This window comes from Leptonychotes weddellii, chromosome 2, assembly GCF_054177405.1.
Source record: "Leptonychotes weddellii isolate Sample4059 chromosome 2, ASM5417740v2, whole genome shotgun sequence".
Lineage (NCBI taxonomy): Eukaryota > Metazoa > Chordata > Mammalia > Carnivora > Phocidae > Leptonychotes > Leptonychotes weddellii.
Window position 1 is genome coordinate 171,417,853 of NC_138370.1, and position 7,591 is coordinate 171,425,443.

Genomic DNA, 7,591 nt, shown 5'->3' on the forward strand with positions numbered 1-7,591 from the left:
ATTTCGAGTGCCTTCTTATGTTGTCTCAGTTGTTCAGTAGGAGGAAGCCGACTGCTATGTTATGAGCATCCCTACGGAGACGCCATGTAGCCAAGGAACTGAAGGAGGTCCCTGGAATGGCCAGGGAGGACTGGCCCTCAGTCTAACAGCCTGCAAGGAACCAGATCCTGCCAACAGTTGAATAAGTGAGTGATCCTCCCTCACTGAGCCTCCACGTAAAAACAGCACTGACACACACACACACCTTGCCTAGAACCTGAGCTACTCTGAGCCAGAGGACCCAGGTCAGCCGTGACTGGATTCTTGACCCACAGGCACCATGAGATAATAAATGTGTGTTGTGTTAAGGCATGAACTTTGGGGGCAATTAGTTATGCATCAGTGTATAATTAATACACCCACTCGCTGTCACTTCCATTGAGATATTAGTATTATTTGATGTACACGTGGTAAATATGATTGTTTTTAAATGTCTTGAAAAAAACGTACTAAGAATTAGCACTTGGAATAAAGAGTAACATATATGCAAAAGAAACAGAAACAGAGCATTAGGGTAATATGACTTTAGGGAGACAACGTCCTTATTTGTAGGAGTGACCCAGAGTTCTACATTCTCTTACAGAGCAACAACCAAGTACTTTATGAGACTACATTATTTGTCTAGGGCTACCCTAACATGGTCCTACAGACTGGGTAGCCTAAAAGACAGAAACGTATGTCCTCATTATTCTGGAACTTAGAAGTCTGCGATCAAAGTCAGAGGGTAGGGTGGATTTCCCCTGAGGGCTTCTCTCCTTAGCTTGTAGATGACCTCCTTCTCCGTGTGACTTCATATGGCTATTTCCCTGTGCATGTCTGCACTCTAATCTCCTCTTCTTATAAAGACACCAGTCCTTGGATTAGGCCCATACTAGTGACCTCATTTTCACTTAATTACCTCTGTAAAGTCTCCAATTTGAAATGCAGTCACATTCTGAAGTCCTGGGACTTAGGACTTTACCACTTGAATTTTGGCATGGACACCCGTCAACTCATAACACAACGCAAGGTAACATATTCACCTTCTAGGTATTAGGATACAGACATCTTTGGAGGTCATTATTCTGCCTCCATTTGGATGCATGATGGATGAAAAAGCATGGAAAATTTCCTGCATGCCCCAGCATGAATGGCATATCCCACCTGTGAGGGAAACTAGCACTGGCCAAATCAAAGGTAGAGTGATGTGCTCTCCACAAGAAACAGCTCGGATTCTCAATTATTCCAAAGGAGAGAAGCTAGGTGCTTGATTTTCCGTGGGGCCCTCTTCCTCTTGCTCCATTGTGCTCCTTCAGCGTCACTTGCTTTTCAGGTGAGTGTAAGTCAGCTCAGGCAACATCAACACTCTGGTCAATGGCACTATTTAAAATCAGGCACAGAATGAGTATTTTCCGTATTCAGCCACTCGATATATATTGACCTGCTATGTGACACATAGTAGCTGTGTCATCTTACCTCAATCTCAAAGTACCGCATTCTGCATAAGTACCATTGCATTCGTTTGTTTTATTTTATTTTTTTAAAGATTTATTTATTTATTTGAGAGCGAGAGAGAGAAAGAGTGTGTGAGAGAACACAAGGGGGGATGGGGTGGAGGGGGAGAGGGAGAGAGAGAATCCTCAAGCTGACTTCCCACTGAGTGCAGAGCCCCGGCTTGGCTGGATCCCAGAACCCTGAGATCATGACCTGAGTTGAAACCAAGAGTCAGACACTTAACTGACTGAGCCACCCAGGCACCCCACATCTGTTTGTTTTCTAAAGGAAAAATGAGCTCGGAGCGGATATGCAAATGGACTGGAATGGCAGAGATTCACACTCAGCTTTGTCTGAGCCCAACTCTTCAGAACTTGCCTTCTTTTCTCCTCTGTGATTTTTCAAGCAACAATGACTTCTAGGCAGATGTTGTCTGTTCACAAGAAGAACTGTTCCCTTAAAGGGTCTGTACTCCAGAGGTCATTCAGGTGCTTATTAGGAAAGTAGATGGGTTTTGTTGCACTGTTTCTTGCTAAGAAAGCAAGGACCATCTGATTTAATTCCCTTGTTTTAAAAGATTTTATTTATTTATTTGACGGAGAGAGAGAGAGAGAGGCAGAGCTGCAGGCAGAGGGAGGAGGAGAAGCAGGCTCCTCACTGAGCAGGGAGCCTAATGCAAGGGCTCAATCCCAGGACCCTCGGATCATGACCTGAGCCGAAGGCAAATGTTTAACTGATTGAGCCACCCAGGTGCCCCTGATTTAATTCCCTTTTATAATAACAGTGCACATGTCTTCAGTGTGCAGTATGCGCCAGGTGCTTTACAAGAGAAGGGTGTCATTATTTCCCCCCTTTATACAGGAAGAAATGGAAGCTAAGGAGCTAGGGTGAAATCACAGAGCTAACACTGCACCACCCCAGCAATCTGATTCTGGAACCTGCCCTCTTGGGATTTGTGATATCTACTCAGTTCTGGGGGAGTTCACTTCATGTTCTTTTTCTAAGCCTGAATAGGGCGAAAAGACAGACTATGAACACAATAGATTTACAACCACCCCAGGAAAAGACCACGGCCATGGTAACAATTAGAGAGTAGGACAGGACATAATGAGCTCTGATTGTTGGCAAGGGGTCAATGAATTAGCAACCAGGAAAGAAAGGGATCAAGGGAGTTAATCAGTTTTGGGGTTTTAAATTGGCCTCAAAAATGGTCCCCCTCTTCCCTGCCCATGCAACAAAGACTAAAACAGGTGAGAGCTGAGGAAGTCTGGTCTCACAGATAGAAGCTAGGTTGGAGAATGTAATCCTGTGAGAGCCAGGAGGCCCAACTGGTTCAACTCCAGAACGAACAGGGCGCACTTCCCCAGGGAGGAAGAGACACCCCCAGACCAGAGTTGACCTCTCTCCCACAGCGAGGACCCCGGAGGAGCAGTGAAGCCTCGCAAGTTGGATGCTCCCTGCAAGGAGCTTGCTCCCAAGAGGAAGAAGGGCAGAGCTGATGAAGCATCTACAGTTTTTCTCCCCAAGTTTGCCAATAAGTTAGTCCATCTGTCTCCCTAGGTAGGCACAGTTTTCCTGCCAAACATGGCAGCTTCCAGAAAGAGGTAAATCTATAAAGGTAGGCTGAGGGTACATAAGGAACAAGAGCTAGGAAGGGCATTACAGCCGCCGCAGGATACCCCGACACCTTTCTGATTTCCAACTGCATGAGGACTGTGTCCAGCTCACTTCTGATCTCCGGTGCTGGCAGCGAATAGGAGCTAAAGAACTTGGTGACGCTGGAATGAATGAGCAGCAACAGCAGTGCTGAGATTTGAGGCACCACGTGCAATCGAGGGCCCCAAGGTGAGATAAAGTTTGCTGGGAGGTTGCATCTCCATAGCAGCTTTTATTTTTAAGGGCTGATCGTATGTGGGGAGAGAAAAAACAATTATACCGAGAACTGAGCTTTGTGAGCTTGGCATTTCATTTTGTCGATTAGTTTACTAAATGCAATTATAACAATATCATGAATATTGGACTTAAATACCCTATGGATAGTTACATTTCTAGAATGTAAGTACCTTTTGAAGGCATGAAGAGGAACCCAGACCTCTGCTCCTTCATTGAGAGATAAAATATAAAATACACTGGAGACCTCTTTCTAGTTGTATAAAGTGAACACATGCAGGAAGGAAAGAGGAAAGAGAAAATTATATCATGAGACAGAAAGAAAGCATAGAAGGACTTGATTCTGACCTGGTTCTAAATCCAGCATTGCTAACTGTGTGACCCTCAGGAAGGGTTTTATTTAACTTCTCTGTACTCATATGGAAAACAGGGATAAAAAGAGACTGCATTCAAATCGCCTAGCATAAAGCTAATCAATAAATGTCATGATTTTTATTTACCTCTACACACTTTTCCTTGTTTCCCATACTGTTTGATGGATTTTCCTAACTTTTTACAAGTTATCCAATTGTACAGTAGTTTACAACAAATATTCCTACAAATAGATTGAGATATGCTAACTTGATCATTTAAAATATGAAATGCTGTTTTGTTTTTTTTTTTTAATTTAAGAGTTAAGTTGCCTGAGCTCCAAAGCATGCTACAAAATACTACTACCATAAAGGAGAAAAAAAGAATATATATATATATATATAGCTAGCTCTTATGAATGTCATTTAAACCTTTTTATAGGAACAGTATTCCAAAAATCTGGGGAAAGAGAACTCTAGCATCTTTCAAGAGATGCTTGCTTTGCCTCTGTTTTAAATCTGGAGTCAAAACAAAGCTTAGAAAAGAGAAGGCAACACTGTCAGTTTTCAGGGACAATAGGGTCACCCTGGAGAACTTCAGGGGGTACTCCCAGAAGAGAGAGCTGTTAGAAAGGTGTGCTGCTTGAAGCTGAGCGCAGGGAGGATGTGAGAGTTGGATAGTCACAGTCCAAATGTTCCTTGGATCTTCCTAGTGTTCAGAGAACCAGGAGCTCATGAGAATTATCCAACTGAATTGTAATTCTTCTGTTCATGCATGTCTGTAAGCACCTTCAGGTAAGGGATTAAATTTTATTCCTCTCCATAAATATACCCACTACAGGGCCACGATACTGGATGGACATAGCCAGCACACAGTAGAGGTTTCAACTCAGCTGATGGGGCTGGCGAGCTGGAGAGAAAGGAAAAGATTATTATTATTATTATTATTTTGAGAGTTGAACTTTCCAGCATCCTTGAATAAGGCCTAAAAGAGAAAATCAGCGGGCGCCTGGGTGGCTCAGTCGTTAAGCATCTGCCTTCGGCTCAGGTCATGATCCCAGAGTCCTGGGATGGAGTCCCGCATCGGGCTCTCCGCTCAGCGGGGAGCCTGCTCCTCCCTCTCCCACTCCCCCTGCTTGTGTTCCCTCTCTCGCTGTGTCTCTCTCTGTCAAATAAATAAATAAAATCTTTAAAAAAAAAGAGAAAATCAGCAAGACCTGCCATCAAAGCATTGGTCAGCTTTGGTCCCCACAAACCTAAAATCAAAGGGAGTGCCACAATTTCCCAGGGCCCTGAAGGCATTCCAGCACTCAGCAGGTCCTAATAATTTGAACAAGGGGACCACTTCAGGCCTGCAATACTGCAATTTTTGAAGCACTGATGTGTGTGATTTGGGGCAAAATTTGACACGGGATCAGAAATAAAAGCACTATGTCGTCTAGGGTTGTTTATCCGACACAACAAATGGGCTGTAAGATATGTGTGGGAAACTGCGTTCATCATGTATACTTTCCCTGAATCAATTGGGCTTTCATTCTGTACAGAGCCCATTTCTTCCTTCGAAGTCACAGGAGCCCAGGGTACTTTCAGGGCCTCTCAAAAATGTTTTAATTTCTTTTTTTAAAAAAGATTTTATTTATTTATTTGAGAGAGAGAGAATGAGAGAGAGCGAGCACATGAGAGGGGGGAGGGTCAGAGGGAGAAGCAGACTCCCTGCTGAGCAGGGAGCCCGATGCGGGACTCGATCCCGGGACTCCAGGATCATGACCTGAGCCGAAGGCAGTCGCTTAACCAACTGAGCCACCCAGGCGCCCTATTTTAATTTCTTTGAGAGCTTCCAGGCCTCAACAAATATGGAAATACATAGCAATAATATATTCATCTTTATGCCAGTGCAGTCATGGAACTTAATTTTTAATTTTTAATTAATTAATTAATTTTGGAGGCTAGGTCCCGCAAAGGTCAAAGTTATAACTCAACCCTGCAACCACACAGGCAGAGACTAAATCTGGTGTCATAAAGGGGATAAACATCCTGTTTTCAGAAAAACATCAAATGATCCCTTAATCATAGATGGGTGGATTGTTTTTGAGGACCTTGGTAAAGTTTGGAGTTAGGCTGGTGGGGTAGGCACGTGTTGGGTGAGGTGAGTCAGAAGGAACCTTGATCCTACATGTTTTCTGGATATGACCCTCATTCTCTCTCTCCCAAGCCTGCCGCTCTAGCTAATTAGCAAATCCAAAGAAATGGAAACAATTCTAGACCTGAGCGCAATCAAATTAGCTGGAGTTATCTGAGGATACCATTTCCACACAGTGTAATCATGCTCTCTTTGTTTTGGTCAAAGGAGTGAAAATCATCTTTCAAACCTTATGCCCGCCCCCCACCTCTGCCCAGCCAGCTCCCTGGATGGTGGCATTGCATATCTCTTCTCATCAGTTTTACACACGATCTTTTCTATAAAGACAGGAATGCACAATGTACAATTAGACAATACCCATCAAGTTCCCCCTACAACAAGAACCTTTTAAAAATATACCTGACTTTTCAGGTGATTCAGCAGTAAGAGCCATTACAGTACCATCTAAATCAGGACTTGGAAAGTTTATTAAAATTGGATTTTTAACCTGATCCCAATTTCCTCTCCTTACAAAGAATCCCCCTGGACTCCTTAACATTCATGCTATTAACCTGAAAGTTTCAAACTGTCATTATGGGAGGAAAGACTCTACAGGATAGGTAGCTCCACAGGCAGGAGTTACAGATAAAATCACACTGAGCCCAGGCAGGTAGAAGGACTGTGGATCCTACATCTTCAGGAGAAGCAAACTCTCTCTTTTTCTCTCTCCCCTTCTTCTAAACTCCTTAGTCCATGGCATATTTGGGGAAAAGAAAGCAAACAGAAATAACAAAAGCAAACATAAGCAAACCATTTAATTACAGAGAGCACTAGACTAGGAGTCTAGTTTTTACTGGAAGGGTAGCTGCCTTGGATAAATCACCTCCACCCCTGGTGCCCTAATTACTCCCACTCACTCCTATCATGACTTTAAACTTCTGTGCCTTTGTTTTTGTAAAATGAGGAAATCATAGGGGCGCCTGGGTGGCTCAGTAAGTTAAGCGTCTGCCTTCGGCTCAGGTCACGATCCCAGGGTCCTGGGATCAAGCTCTGCATCGGGCTCCCTGCTCAGTGAGGAGTCTGCTTTTCCTTCTCCCTCTTTCCCTGCTTGGGCTCTCTCTCTCTCAAATAAATAAAGAAAATCTTTAAAAAAATGAGGAAATCATAATTTCTAAGAGGTCTGGTACAAGGACAAAATGTACACACCCTGTAATTCATCTTGCCCAAGTACCTGGCCCAAAAGCCTTGGATGAATCCCAGCCAGTATTATTACTAATTATTGGTTGAAGTCATAGCTCATTTGCTTTTGTTTCCATTTTATTCCCTCAGCCTCTGTCTTCTGCAGAACATAGTTTGCAGCTTAACTGATGACAATGAGTTTTGGTAAAGCTGGGTGGTGGGGGTCAGTCTGGTTTCTCCTTGAGATAAGATTTTCTGCTCCCAGAGGGCCATGGTGGTGTCTTCACTGTCCACTTCTTGCTCAGTATCTGGCATAGTGTTGAACACATACTAGGTGCTCAACAAAGATTCTGGTATCTTATGATATTAGCAGCTTACAGATCATCTATTAAAACCCTTTCATTTTCTAGCTGATGACGCTGAGTAAGAGGGTCTTAGGCCACACATATACGAATGGCAGCCCATCTTCAAGTGGACACGACTGTGTCTCTTGTGAGCCTCCATTCTGACGCTGACAGCTCTGATAGGGAAACACATCTGA